This window comes from Delphinapterus leucas, chromosome 3, assembly GCF_059928025.1.
Source record: "Delphinapterus leucas isolate spDelLeu-1000000601 "Yukka" chromosome 3, BTC_Dleu_Yukka2, whole genome shotgun sequence".
Taxonomy (NCBI): domain Eukaryota; kingdom Metazoa; phylum Chordata; class Mammalia; order Artiodactyla; family Monodontidae; genus Delphinapterus; species Delphinapterus leucas.
The window spans coordinates 151,810,951-151,826,647 of NC_143131.1; the positions used below are offsets into that span (position 1 = coordinate 151,810,951).

At 39.2% G+C, this 15,697-nt stretch overlaps 1 pseudogene; it reads left to right on the plus strand.

Annotated features, from left to right (window-relative positions):
• Positions 1–15,697, plus strand: part of LOC149749760 (UDP-N-acetylglucosamine--peptide N-acetylglucosaminyltransferase 110 kDa subunit pseudogene) — a 22,271-nt pseudogene continuing 6,574 nt past the window's right edge.

The window sequence follows — 15,697 nt, forward strand, 5'->3', positions numbered from 1 at the left end:
ATGATGTGAGTAACAGATGACATTGAGATGTCATCTAGAAGTACTCCTGTGCAGTTCATCATGTCAACCCAGCTAATAATTTTAGAATGTTCAGAGTGAATAATATATGCAGCCATAAAGCATATTTCTAATCAATGCAAATAATATTTTTCCTATGCTAAACCCAGAGTTAAGTTATAACACGCATCATAAGATTAATGGGCCATGTTTTCTTCATCACTTTGCTAAATTTCTTAGTCTGGAAACCATTCAGAAGGTTGCGAATTGGAGCTGAGCAGTAGTAGTGACACTGTGCCTCTGATGATGAAACTATTTCCACCCCGACCCCTACTGCTCCCTTCTTGGGAAAGAAGGCAACATGTCTCCTAGAAAAAGTCACAGGTTTATAAGCTGGCTTGTATAATACGTTTGGAGGAATAGTGTGTCTTTTAAGCAGAGCCTATCTCGGCATATAAAATAATTTTTACCTACCATTTAATGAACTTAACACTCACTTTGAGGCTCGGTCTTTTGCCATTTGACTCCTGGATCACGTCTATGGATATATTTTTTTCTTGAGACGAAGTGTGAACCCAATATAGTATCCATCATTCAGTCTATCTAGCTGATGTACATCCTCTGAAGCACAAGCTCCCTGAGGCCAGGCACTTTATCTGCTCTATCAGTGTAGCCCTGATGCCTAGTGTCTAGCTTTTGGAGATTCTTAATAAACATTTGTACTGAATAAGGTATGTATATGGTGAGCAAAAGTTGGCTTCCCATTTTACAGTCAAGAGTATCCCACTCATGTTCTGTGAACACTGGATAGCAGAATCTTACTGTTATTTTTCTGTTCCCTTTGCAAGATTCCTGAAAGGGCATTCCTGTCCTTAGAATGTCCATCTCCTCCCATCTTCCTGGAGAATAACTCTTCTTTCTGAAATACTTAGCCCCATTATTGACTCTTTAAGACTGAATGTATTACCTCCTTACAAACAGGAAAATGCAGTGCTTTTTTTTTTTTTTTTCGACAATTTATCACCAGAAAATTATTCTAACACCTGAAATTCTGGACCTAAAATGCCTGGACTAGTGGTTCTCAAAGTCTGGTACCCAGACCAGCACATCAGCTGCACGTAGGAATTTTTAGAAGTGAAAGTCTTGGGTCCTGCTCCAGACCTGCAGACTCGGACACTCTGGGGGTGGGGCCCACTACCTGTTTCAGGAAGCTCTCTGGGTGATGCCGATGCATACTCAAGTTTGAGAGCCACTGCTTAGACCTAGAGCTTAAGGTTTAGGCTTTGGACAGATCTGAGTCCTAAACACTACTGAGACACTGGAGTGACCATGAGCAAGTTACTTCTGGGAACCTCTTAGCATCTGTGTGCCTTGCTTAGCTAATAGTGATTTTAATTAATTAGAATGCACACGGTGTACTCAAGAGAGTAACCAAAGCATACGTTATGTTCCATAAATTCTAGCTGTTTACCATTATCATCAATCAGAGCTTACTGACACATCCTGAAGACATTCTTCTAATAAGTGTAATAATGTGGTTTGTAAAATTAACAGCTTAGAAGAGCATATTACGAAGTTCATCAGACAGGGTCTCAGCAGGAAATCAGGGGTACATCAATAGGGATAAATTGAGCCCAATGTAGAGAATCAAGAGATAGTGTAGTGCCCTGGGTTCAGTAAAAGTGTGGCTACTTTATAGGAGATGAAAGAGAAAGGAAGCCTTGCTGGAGAGAGAGTCCTCCCCAAAGATGCTGTGATGCCCCACAGAGAAGCACTATACGTTAGTTGGGGGATGCAGCCAACTCCCAGCAATTTGGCAAGAATTAATACCCTAACTTCACTCCCCTCCTTCATTCCCTACAATCTTCTATTGGTACTCTTCATTGGTGAGCCAAACAGAAGCCAGAGCAAGGACACTTACTAAGATAGGCCATGCAAGCCATCCATATAGAGTTGGGTGGAGAAAGGATGTGGAAGGGCAAATAGGACATATTTCCCGCAGGTGGTGAGCGAGCTGTAAAATCACTCACCCTTCTAACATCATTGCCATTGCAGGAGCACGGAGGAGCAAGTGGTTAGTTCTGACTTGGCAGATCCAGGAGACTGTAGGACAGAACTGGTATATGAGTTGGGCTTTAAAGGTAGATTTGAATTTTAATGGAGAGTATGGAGTAAGAAATGGTGAAGAACCAAGGGAAAGGGAGATTCATTGCAAATGGAGAAAAGAAAAGTGGCATAAAGACAAGAAAAGTCAAGACTTACGGAAGAGATAGCAAATACTCTGCGTGTGACTGGAGCAGAGAATGGGTAGACAAAGGCTGGAAGTTAAGATGAAGTCATCCTTGAATAACATTAAAGTTTCCTCCTTTAACCTCAATTTCCACCTTCTACTCCCTTCACTAACATTGGAAAATTAAAAGTGAATTTGACTGGGTTGGTGGCAATGGCAGTATGAAGCAAAGAGAGGAGAATAAGAGTAAAAAATTTAGTAGTACCTTGGTGAAGCTGGGTAAATGATGGGTGGTGGTGTCACGTCAAAGCATGGGCAAGTGATTGTGACAAATATAGGCTTATTTCTTGACTATATGACTTCAGTTAAGGTACTTAAGCCCTCTAGGCTGCAGTCTCCCAACCTGTAAAATGGGGATAAAACCTCGCTTCCTCCAAGGTTTCTGTGAGGATCTAATGAGAAATGGAAGTAAGAGTTGAGTCCAGTAATCAGTTTTTAATACATATAAACTAATGTGAGGATAAGGGTAAGAATACTTGCTATCATTTATTGAATACTTATTATGTGTCCAATATTGTGCTAGTCTATTTACATATCTTTTCTCACTTAGCTTTCTTTTATCTGCCTTTCTATAGGCAAGAGATAACTGATGGCTCAGTTATGAGGAAATGCAGTTGTGAGGAAAATGTCAGAGGGAAAATGTACCGGAAAGTTAATTCCTAATGGATCTGTCAGCCTTAAACAGAGCATGTCTGTGCTAAAATGTGTAAAATATCTGTGCTAAAACTACTCAATTGGGCAAGTTTTGATAAAGTATTAACTTAATGAATAGGCATAAACAGCTTGGAGCTTTTTGGAGGGTATGTGGTAATCTTAGTATTGGTGTGATGACTTTTGAAAGTTCTATGGCGTATAGAAGTCAAAAAGAAGACCCGGAAAGGGGGAGAACTCTCTCTGAAAGTTATTGGGGAAGTCTGGCTAGTAAGACTCCAAAAGGGAGAATCAGTAAGAGGCCAGGTTATTCATAGGCCTTCTAAGAATGTGTCCATGAGAAATATTTACAATGATTGGATGCCGGAATAAAGGAGAACACTGGCTCCATAAATGGTAACTTATTTTACACAAACAGGCTAATGATAAAAATAATGAAAATCTGATGGATTTTTAAGAGTTTCATTGACCAAACTGAGACAAAAGTGCATAACAGCTAGATGCTCATAGTTTTAATCAGTTCCCTTTGGAGTCAAGCAAAGATAGCACCTGAAATGGTAAGGGACGTTTATGCAAGGTCACCAAGATTTTTGGTGGTACATTTGGGATATAAACCCATTTCCATAAGAATTCTTTCAGAAGTCAAATGTTTGCTTGTCAAAAAGAGCATGAACTTACTTCCAGGAAAAGTTCTTAAGAAAAAATAATTTGAGTAATGAAGAACACTGATGTAACAGTTAATTTAAGAACCCAGAAATAGAGGTAAAGAGTAAAGCAATTATGGGTTAAGAGTCTGCATAAATTCCCCTGGAAGGGGGATATGGTCAGAGATGGCAATTTGAAAACAGTGAGTCACCAAAAGTAAAAGTTTAAATTACAAGCTGTTTTGGGGGTCTTCAAGAGAGGTTTTATAGATTGAACAACAACAGCAGCAAGGATAAGATATAACGCTGTCATGTAGACTGCAGCCTGAAAAGAAAGCATTGCAGAAAAGCCACATCATCCTGAATTTATATTTCCGTGCATTTGAACAGATTGGAGAGCAGTAAAGTTGTTTTAAGAGCGAGTGATTTAAGTCAGCCAGCTTGTGAATAATACGAGATATTTTTGCATTTACATTAACTTATGTCCATAAATAATGAACTTTAACAATGAACAAAATCCATAATCCTGATAATGCTAAGAAAACTGGAAAGATACCTTTACCTTGAAAAGACAGGATAAAGAAGACAGCATAGAAATTTAGGGAGATTGCAGTTTTGGAAAAATCATATTAACATTTATTAGCTGCTACAGCTTTGAAATGTGATGATTTAAAGAAAGAAGTAGACTGTTGATTTCTAAAAGGTAATGTGTTGGCTGAAAGAGAAGAGAATCTTGTTGAGACCTAAAGTGTTCTTTTAAGGATATATTTCAATGTCATTTCAAAAAATAAACGCATTTCCCATAACAAAACAGTGAGGTTAATGGAATCATGCAGGTGAAAGCTTTTTGGCCCGAAGGAGTTCCATCCTTTGGAACAAAGTTTTATTGTTGAACACACCATGACCCAGGCCTGTGAGTGCCAGCACAGTGGCTGTTTTTACAAGATCTGGTACAATATTCACAGTGGTTCTGGCCTTAGCACTAGGCAAGGATCATTCTTTTTGTATCTTCCTGATTGCTTCCTCTACAGAAATGGGATAATCCCTCCTCTTCTAAACTGGAAAGTAGTTTCTTCCCTCAGTAAAACTAGTTTCTTCTCCAGGTTGAGCTTTTCCAACTCTTAGAGGTCTAAAATGAATGATAGGAAACATACTATATTTGCATCTATTTTTATTTAACAGTTATCTAAGGAGATTTATCTAATTAAATAGGAATTTCCTAACAGATGCCAAAATAAACAATCAACAGGTTTTCTTTAAAGATCATATATATTATATAACAAGATCCACCTAAGAGTTAAAATATAAGTAGGTATACAATTCAACTATTTGAAGATAATTTTTCTTCTTACCACTGAAGCAATAAGCAGGTAGTAGTACAATTTGGGGAAAACAATATTTCTGGCTTTTGTTTATTTTAATTTGTGATATTCATGAGATCTTTTGTGAAGCCTTTGGGTATATAGTAAAATTAATGGGTTTTTAACTTTGTATCGACTCGTACTTTTGTAGGTTTTAAATTTTTCTTCTGGCTTTAATTTATGCTATCTCCTTTAACTTCTTCATTTAGAAATAATATATTTTTCTCAGGATTGCAATCTCAGTGCAGTCCTCTACTTTTCTATTTGTTGGACGTTCTCTTAGACATCTACATTTTTATCTAGTTAGTACATTTTTAGTTTTTTATACAATTGATAAGAACTCTTTAATCTTATGAATTCTTTATATTTTCTCTTTGGAGACAAGATTTATAGGGATTTCCTTGGGCTTAAACTAGAAAGAAAAACGAATTTGCATATGAAATGTTGAAGGCTTTGTTACAAAGTGGACTAACATTATATGTATGAAATAAACTGCTTCAACCAGATCACCTAGCTGTTAACCTCCAGATTAATATCTATCATAAAATATGTGCGTGCTTCCAACACATGGCATTGCCTCCTATTACTGCATGTCCAGGAGAAATTGTTTTGTCTTGTAGCAAAAGACATTAGCTCTTTGCACATTTTTTTTTTTTTTTAATGACAGCTATCCAAAAATCAAGCGTTCCCTTGTATGTGAGGACAGAAAAGGACAATTTTTAGACAGGTCTAATATCCAGTTGTACCTTTCAGTCACTTAGAGAGAAGGCTTAGACCCCTGAAGCCCAAAGTCACAGGTTTTTTAGGATTATGGTGGTATACACCTCCAGTTTATAGAAAAAAAATGCGTTGTAGAAAATCCAAGTTAAATTAGGACTAAAATCCAAGTTAAATCTAGAACTAAAGTTTTACTGCCCCAAATACTTGTAAACTCTAGGTTACTGCTCTGTTGTCCATTTCATCAGTTGCAGAATATTCAAGTTAGTCTTTCAGTGCTAACAAGAACATAAAAATGCATTATGTCTAAAAGCAGAACATGATTGCCAAGGCAGATCTGCGCATTACCTGAGAGTTTGGGGGGCCACCCAAGCGGCATCTACTTGTTTGCTACTGACCTTCAGTTAGACTTGCTCAAGAATTGTTACAATGTAGTAACATACACCCTTATGTACTCTTGAGTTTATTGAAAACACACAGCAAATGTGCACACACACACACATACACACCAGCACACACCTACTCTAGAGCCTAGAATTTTAAGAGTCAGAACTTTTTGCTTGCTTCTGGATTAAGATGGACCCTGTATTTCCTCAGCATGCCAATTAAAAACTCTATAAACAATTCAAAACCAGCTTAAAATTCTGTTTTACAAAAAAAAATTGATGTTAAATATTATCCTCATAGAGTTCTACTCTGACTTTTCAAATTGTTTTTTCCTCCCTTCATGGGATAAACAGTTAGGGTTTCTTTTTCTTTGTTTTTGTATCTCTCATTGTAAAAAATTCTATCTTGAAAGCTGATTTATTATTTCTTCCTTAGCATGGATGACATGGAAACAAAGATGATATTTCATCAGTCTTGTTTTTATTTAAGTTGAAAGGTTATATATTTCTACTATCTACTGCAATACTGCTAAATATTTTTATAGTGCTTGTAAATCTTATGACATTTTTTTAGTTTGTATTTAAGGCATTTACTCAAAAGGGACCATATGCCTCAGTTCATGTCACTCTATCATCAGCGTGTATGGTCACTCTATTTTCTAATACTTTTAAGATTGGTTTTGGTCCCGACGTTCCTCTGCCAGATTTATTTCCTTTATTTTCCCCTATATAGCACCATTTGGGGCATTTAATATGTAATCTCCCAACTCACCTTTATAGTTATTTTAAACATATGTATATATTTGAAATACCGAATTGTTTTGTATTTTCTAATTTTTGCAAAAGTAGTATCGACTACAAATCACATCCTATTCTTTTATTTTCTACTTTCATCTCTACACTTCCAGTGTCGAAGGCTGGACAGATCTGCCCACTTTAGTACTCTGGCAATTAAACAGAACCCTCTTCTGGCAGAAGCCTATTCAAATTTGGGGAATGTGTACAAGGAATGAGGGCAGTTGCAGGAAGCAATTGAGCATTACCGGCATGCATTACGTCTCAAACCAGATTTCATCGATGGTTATATTAACCTGGAAGCTGCTTTGGTAGCAGCAGGCGACATGGAAGGGGCAGTATAAGCTTACGTCTCTACCCTTCAGTACAATCCTGATTTGTACTGTGTTCGCAGTGACCTGGGGAACCTGCTCAAAGCCCTGGGTCGCTTGGAAGGAGCCAAGGCATGTTATTTGAAAGCAATGGAGACGCAACCGAACTTTGCAGTAGCTTGGAGTAATCTTGGCTGTGTTTTCAATGCACAAGGGGAGATTTGGCTTGCAATTCATCACTTTGAAAAGGCTGTCACCCTTGACCCCAATTTTCTGGATGCTTATATCAATTTAGGAAATGTCTTGAAAGAGGCACGGATTTTTGACAGAGCTGTGGCAGCTTACCTTTGTGCCCTAAGCTTGAGCCCAAATCATGCAGTGGTACATGCCAACCTGGCTTGTGTACACTACGAGCAAGGCCTGATAGATCTGGCAATAGACACCTACAGGTGAGCTATTAGATTGCAACCACATTTCCGTGACGCTTACTGCAACCTAGCCAACGCTCTGGAAGAGAGGGGCCGTGTTGCCTAAGCAGAAGATTGTTATAATACAGCTCTGCGGCTGTGCCCCACCCATGCAGACTCTCTGAATAACCTAGCCAATATCAAAGGAGACCAGAGAAACATGGAAGAGGCAGTTCGCTTGTATTGTAAAGCATTAGAAGTCTTCCCAGAGTTTGCTGTTGCCCATTCAAATTTAGCAAGTGTATTGCAGCAGCAGGGGACACTGTAGGAAGCTCGGATGCATTATAAGGAGGCTGTTCGAATCAGTCCTACCTTTGCTGACGCCTACTGTAACATGGGAAACACTCTAAAGGAGATGCAGGATGTTCAGGGAGCCTTGCAGTGTTATACTCGTGCCATTCAGATTAACCCTGCATTTGCAGATGCCCACAGCAATCTGGCTTCCATTCACAAGGATTCAGGGAATATTCCAGAAGCAGTTGCTTCTTATCGCACTGCTCTGAAGCTTGAACCTGACTTTCCTGACGCTTATTGTGATTTGGCTCATTGCCTGCAGATTGTCTGTGATTGGACAGACTATGATGAGCGAATGAAGAAGTTGGTCAGCATTGTGGCTGACCAGCTGGAGAAGAATAGGTTGCCTTCTGTGCAGCCTCATCATAGTATGCTCTATCCTCTTTCTCATGGCTTCAGGAAGGCTATTGCTGAGAGCCATGGGAACCTCTGCTTGGATGAGATCAGTGTCCTTCATAAACCACCGTACGAACATCCAAAAGACTTGAAGCTCAGTGATGGTTGACTGCGTGTAGGATACGTGAGTTCTGACTTTGGGAATCATCCTACTTCTCATCTTATGCAGTCTATTCCAGGCACGCACAATCCTGATAAATTTGAGGTCTTCTGTTATGCCCTGAGCCCAGATGACGGCACAAACTTCCGAGCGAAGGTGATGGCAGAAGCCCATCATTTCATTGATCTTTCTCAGATTCCATGCAATGGGAAAGCAGCTGATCACATCCATCAAGATGGTATACACATCCTTGTAAATATGAATGGTTATACCAGGGGTGCTCGAAATGAACTCTTTGCTCTCAGGCCAGCTCCTATTCAGGCAATGTGGCTGGGCTACCCTGGGACCAGTGGCGTGCTTTTCATGGATTATATCATCACTGATCAGGAAACTTCACCTGCTGAAGTTGCTGAGCAGTATTCTGAGAAACTGGCTTATATGCCCCATACTTTCTTTATTGGTGATCATGCCAATATGTTCCCTTACCTGAAGAAGAAAGCAGTCATCGATTTTAAGTCCAATGGGCACATTTATGACAATCGGATTGTGCTGAATGGCATCGACCTCAAAGCATTTCTTGATAGTCTCCCAGATGTGCAAATTGTCAAGATGAAATGTCCTGATGGAGGAGACAGTGCAGACAGCAGTAATACAGCTCTTAATATGCCTGTCATTCCTATGAATACTACTGCAGAGGCAGTTATTGAAATGATTAACAGAGGACAAATTCAGATAACAATTAATGGATTCAGTCTTAGCAATGGACTGGCAAGTACCCAGATCAACATTAAGGCTGCCACTGGAGAGGAGGTTCCCCATACCATTATTGTAACCACACGTTCTCAGTACGGGTTACCGGAAGATGCCATTGTCTACTGTAACTTTAATCAGTTATATAAAATTGACCCATCTACTTTGCAGATGTGGGCAAATATTCTGAAGCGTGTTCCCAATAGTGTACTGTGGCTGTTGCGTTTTCCAGCAGTAGGAGAACTTAATATTCAACAGTACGCACAAAATATGGGCCTTCCCCAGAACCGTATCATTTTTTCACCTGTTGCTCCTAAAGAGGAACATGTTCGGCGAGGCCAGCTGGCTGATGTCTGCTTGGACACTCCACTCTGCAATGGACACACCACAGGGATGGATGTCCTTTGGTCAGGGACACCCATGGTGACTATGCCAGGAGAGACTCTTGCTTCCCGAGTTGCAGCTTCCCAGCTCACTTGTTTAGGCTGTCTTGAGCTTATTGCTAAAAATAGACAAGAATATGAAGACATAGCTGTGAAACTGGGAACTGATCTAGAATACCTGAAGAAAATTCGTGGCAAAGTCTGGAAGCAGAGAACATCTAGCCCTCTGTTCAACACCAGACAATACACAATGGACCTAGAGCGGCTCTATCTACAGATGTGGGAGCATTACGCAGCTGGCAACAAACGTGATCACATGATTAAGCCTGTTGAAGTCACTGAGTCGGCCTAAATAATGACTGTGTGCACAGGAGAATTACCCTGTACCTGAGCCTCAACCTTCTGGGGGAAAGGCAACTACTTTCTCCTTATCTGTACAATACCATGTTGCAGATGGGTGACAGACAATGATAAGATAGCACAGCCAGACTTGCTTCCTGCATGATCATGATCACGATAGGGAGAGACACAAGAGATGGGAAACTGCTGCTCCACAAGGAGTCTCCATAGAATTTTGCAGCATCCAGGTGTCTGGAAGGTCTGGAAGGTAAGTCTGGAAGGTCTGATCTCCCTTGGTCTTCCATGGGATGGATGGTTAGTGTGGAAGGGAGATAGAGATTGCCCAGCCGTTTTGTGATTATCATGGATTGATTGAGTCTTCTGGATTAATATTTTTCTTTATATTTTGGGTGTTGGAGCTTTTAAAAATGTTTGGTTTCAGGTATTTTTATTCATGTGAAGTGTATATGATTCTCTTGAGATAAGGTTTTAAGCTAAAATATTCCTTGTTTTAGTTTCTGAACTCTACAGATAAATGGGGACTTTGCTGGTGTAGTCTCTTTATAGGTTTTATATAGTTTGTGACATAATGTTTGGAACTATCAGTGCTTTGTTGGTTTATAGATGATGGCTTAAATTCTTTTCCTGGTCCGTTTCCTTCTTCCCTTTCCCCCACTTTAAAAATTCTCCTGTAACTTGGCTAACAAAAAACCAAGTCTGATTCAGAACTTCCCGGAGTGTTTCTCTTAGCTCGAAGGGACTGTCCCTACTTGTTCCCCTCCTTGTTCCATTCCATGGGAGATAAGTCACCAGGGCCCAGAAATCAGAAAGAATGTAAAATGAGACAAGCAAAGCTGTCTCCCCCCTGCACATGCAGGTTATTTTTGATGCTTCTGGGTTTATGGGTTTTCTCCCGGGGAAGTTAACCTTGAGCCCAGACAGTCTGTAGATAATGTAAACCACCATCTGGCCACCTTCCTTTTTCTAGTCTATATAATCTGCAACTCTAGCAGGAGGGTGTGAGTCTTCCTTTGGTTCCAGAGTGAAATGCGCGTTGGAGTTGGAGTTGGAAAAGAGGCCCACAACCAAGTGTTAGAGAAGGAAATGTGAAGTCATTAGTGAAAAACCAGGTTGAAGTTAAGGTGAAGAGGCATGAGGAAATGGTCAACTGTTACAGTATTACAAAGATCATCAAGAAGCATATCCATGAATGTGGTTTGTATTGCAATCTGCTGAAAAAGAGACAAGTATCCTGGCCTGGCCTTCATGGAGATTATATTTTATTGATTCTGATAATAGATTATTGTTGAAAAGGGCCTCCTATAAATTATAACCATGCAAAGGCAGCAAGGTAATTTTTTTTCTTTATGTATGTGTTTCTCATTCCTACTCAATTCTCTCTTAGGGGAAGAGAAAATCACACACACAAAAATGTCAAGTCTCAGCTATTCCTTTTCAAAATAATTTTTTTCCAAATTCCAGTGGAGACAATAGGTTAACTGTTAAGATTTGTAAGGCTCAAAAAGCTAGATTTTTTACAAAGTGTACCCAAATTTTATTCTATAACTAATAGCTTTGGAAAGAATGTGTCATGATGCAAAGTTGGAAAAAGCTGGTTTTTCTTCCGTGAATGACTTCAGTGTGTTGGGAGAAGAGGCAGAGAAGAAATCAAAGTAATTAAACATGGGGTGAGTTTTCCTGATAGGGGACTCTAGTGCTTTAAAATAGACTAGATAACCCTAGGGATAAGCTGAGGGTAGAACAGACCAATGCCTCATTTCCAATCTGGTACCCTGGAAGAAAACAGTGTATTTCCTTTGAAGTCTTGAGAGGTTTCTCTTCTGCTTTGTTTTGTTTTTGGTTCATTTTGTAATCATCCTTATTAAGGTATCATTTACATACAATAAAATGCAGACATTTTTAGTCAACGGTTCAGTGACTTTTAATTAATGTATACATTTGTATAACTACCACCCCCATAAAGATAGATAACAATTCTAAAACCCTAGAAAGTTTCCTCCTAGGCTTTTGCAAAAGTATCCCCATCTCCCACCCCAAGGCAACCACGGATCTGTTTTTTATCTTTAGAGATGACTTTTGCCCAGTTTAGAATTTCATGTAAGTTGAATAATACAGTAGGTGCCCTTTTGATCTGGCTTCACTTGCTCAGCATATAGTTTTTGAGATTCATTCATGTTGGGATGTTTTAAACCAGGATTTTAGCCTGGGTGGCTGATGTTGTCTGAAGGCACTTATAGGTACATCTGAGTCTCTGGCATTGTCACTGTCTGTTCTTGGCTCCGTATTTTCAACTTTACTAAGAAGCACAAGGTTGAAGTAAGGAAGATCATTGTCAGTATAATGGAGGTGAAGTGGGTTCTGTTATATAATATTCTCAGCAAAAATTGACCTGCTTGGAATCATTGTGTTGATAATTGACAAGAATACTCTTCTTCCAAAAACCTTGGTACTATAAAACTTCTAAAGGACGCTGTCCTAGGACTCTTTTAGTTTTCATTTTTTGGGAAACATTTCTGGAAAATTCAAATGTTCACAACCTGAAAGAAGCAATTATTCACCTGAAGGCTGACTCTGCTAAAGTTGAGTTGTCCGACCTTTACATGCTGATAGAAGCCAAATAGCCTTGCAAAACAATGCTCTCTTATTGGATATAAGCATATAGATTGTTTAAGATGGACGTGTATATGCAGTAAAGTGAAAAAACAGAGAATCTTTGGGTTTCCCTTGCTGGGTTTTTTTTATTTTTTCATTTAAGTTTCTATAGCGTATGCTAATAATTCAGGGTAACCTCAGGTTAGTTTTAGTTCCACTCTTTACATAAATGTTGAAGTACTCCATACCCACCGTTTTCCTACCTTCTTTTCTTCCATCTTTCCTTTCTCACTTCTTATAATCCATTATACTTAATCCTGCATTTGCTGAGGTGGCACTTAGTGTAGGAAAATACTGTGAAATTTTGCTGTTCAGAATGCATGTTGACCAAATTCTATATTGAGAAAAGGTCTGTATTTACCCAGAGTAACCCTTTCTCAGCGTCTTTGAATAAAGGCCATAGAAAGTGGGCTATATATAGTATCCTGACAGGTATGTAGAATTCATAGCAATTGCCCTCAAAGAGCTTACCTATCGTAGATGCATATGAATGCATTTAATGATTGCTTTATTGGCAGCAGTGCCATCATACACGGTCTGTTTGGTTTTATATCATTCTCATTACCTGCTGATTACCACTGTATACATTGCAAATGGAATGGTTTCTATGGCTTGTGAACTTAACGGCCAAATAATATGTAATTTATTGCACACTTTAGTGTAGAAGATGGAGACTCCATAACTTTTCGTGTGTTCTTTGCCCCTTTGGAATGTATTACCCTGAGATCAGGCAAAGTAATAAATTTATTTCAAATGTGCGTGATAGCTAAACATCAGTTAGGAATGGTGGGCAATATTTCTTCTTCCAGCAACATAACAGTGTTTAAAGACTAAGCCATTGAACGTGGAGTTACTGAACATGGGACTCAGTTCACTGGGATCCCTTCTTAGAAAAATAAAGCAAAACTTGAATTGGATTTGTGTGGCTTATTCAAGTAGTAACTTATCAGCTACATCTTGAACTTAATTTGTCACAAACATTTGGTATTTTATTAACTCTCTTCCCCTTCTTCCCCCGACTCTCACGAGAATGGATCATGAGTATCTTAAAACATACTAAGTCGTCTTCCATCCCTGTTACTCTAACTACAAGAGCACACTTTCCTTATCCAATGCAACTTACTGTCTTTTAGAGTAGCTGTGCTTTTAATTCTGTACAAAATTATAACCAGCAAAGAGAAACATTTTCAAGGAGCCACCACATTGTAGAGCTTTAGAAAGAAGACTTTAGAATTAAGGGCAAATATATCAATTTATAGCTAAAGCACCTGAGGCCTAAAGTAGGCAGGTTACCATCGAGGTCAGGGAAAGTGGTGGAAGATCAGGTTTCAAGCTGAGGAAGAGTCTAGAGGGACTCAATCTGAGCAGGTCAAAAACTGAAATGAGACGACGAGTGTTCTGGGAAGGCTGGCATGTGGCCTCAAGTGTGGGATTCAGACACGGAGTGGGCCCGGGGGGAACTGAGCTTCTGCAGTAGGCAGAGAAGTCCACCTCCTCTCCGGAAAGTGCCGCTGACATCAGGGAGTTGAGGGGAAAGAGCAATGAGTTCCAGTCCACCTGAGAAAGCAGGCCAGTCTGATTAACTCTGAATTTAGGCTTATTTCAGATACTTCTTGAGAAAGAACTTGGACAAGAGCAAGTCCCACGCAGCCTCTTTTAAATCCATGCCCAGTATTTTCTGGTGGAGTTGCTTAAACCCTCCAAGTGACTCCAGCATTTTAATTTCACTCTGTAAATAATTCCGACAGTTCTATGATTGATTATTTAATGGGCAAATAAGTAGGGTCACAAAAGAGTGTGAATGTATTTTACAGAATGAGGATGGGCGGAGTGGAGCAGTCTGGAACAGCACACCAATAAAAAGGGATCTTGGTAAAGAAGAACGTCTATTAGAAATGGAGAGGAATTCGCAAGGAAATTAGTGCCTGACTCCACGCCCTTCTCTCTGCATGTTTAAAAGCTAGTTTCTAATTTTATTTTCATAGGAGATGTCTCTGTGATGAATTGTCTTTTACCTCCACACTAGTTATCACATGGACATATTGTGAAGTTTGTGTGAGAGAAAGCAAGTATTAGAATTTCTCTTGCAAGCAGCCATAAGCACTGCCTGGAACAGTCTAGGATAGAAGGAGAAGGAAAGGAAGGTGGAAACAAAGGAGAAAGACAGCTGATGATGCTGGAGTCTCTCGCTGGGATTTGTGGTATCTCATTTTGAAACTAAGTACAGAAAGTCAGAACTTGACTGATTGTTTCTTGATCACGGTTTGTTTTCGTTTTTGCTTTTTTCGTGCTCTCTCATCAGTTATTCCAGCCAGTGCCATGTCATTTTCAGTTTCAGTAAGTAAGCATGCCTGTCTTGTTTCCATTTGCATTATTCATGCAAACGTTGATTGAACTGATGACCCCGAGTTATCACGGAAACATTAAATACACCAGTGGATACATTTCTTAATTTTAGAAAAAAATTACCGAGTGAAGGTTAAAACAACTCCTCTTCATTTTGTCATTTTAAAAATACTTCTCCTAACATGCAATACCTCATTGCCTAACAATGCCAGATAAATGAAGAATTCCTATGTATTCCTGAATGCAGGCTAGTCTGTATATTTTTTGGCAGGTATGACCGTTACCGAGGGTAACGGCCTGGTTTGCTGGCCATGTCCTGTCTCCTAGAAAGTTGTACTTTCTGTTTTCTTTCAGTTGGTCCATTGGATATCAGAGGTGAATTTATAAAACTATACTTCCCTTTACACTTACTTTGTTTTGTTTTGTTTCCCTTGAAGTATAGTTGATTGACAATGTTGTGTTTCAGGTGTACAGCCAAGTGATTCAGATATATATATATTTCTTTTTCAGATCCTTTTCCTTTATAGGTTATTACAAGGTATTGAATATAGTTGCCTGTGCTATACAGCAGGACCTCGTAGTTTATCTACTTTATATATAGTATACCCTTACTTTCTGTGATCCACGCTGGTCAGACCACATAATTATTTTCACTTCTGATATAATTTTTTCCGGTCCAACCTCAAATCTTTGATAAGAAGATATTTTAAAATAAGTTTAGCATGTGTGTGCTCTAAATCCAACAGTAGTTATTAGAGATATGATTTTGCACTAGGTATTCCTCCCTTTTTTGTTCT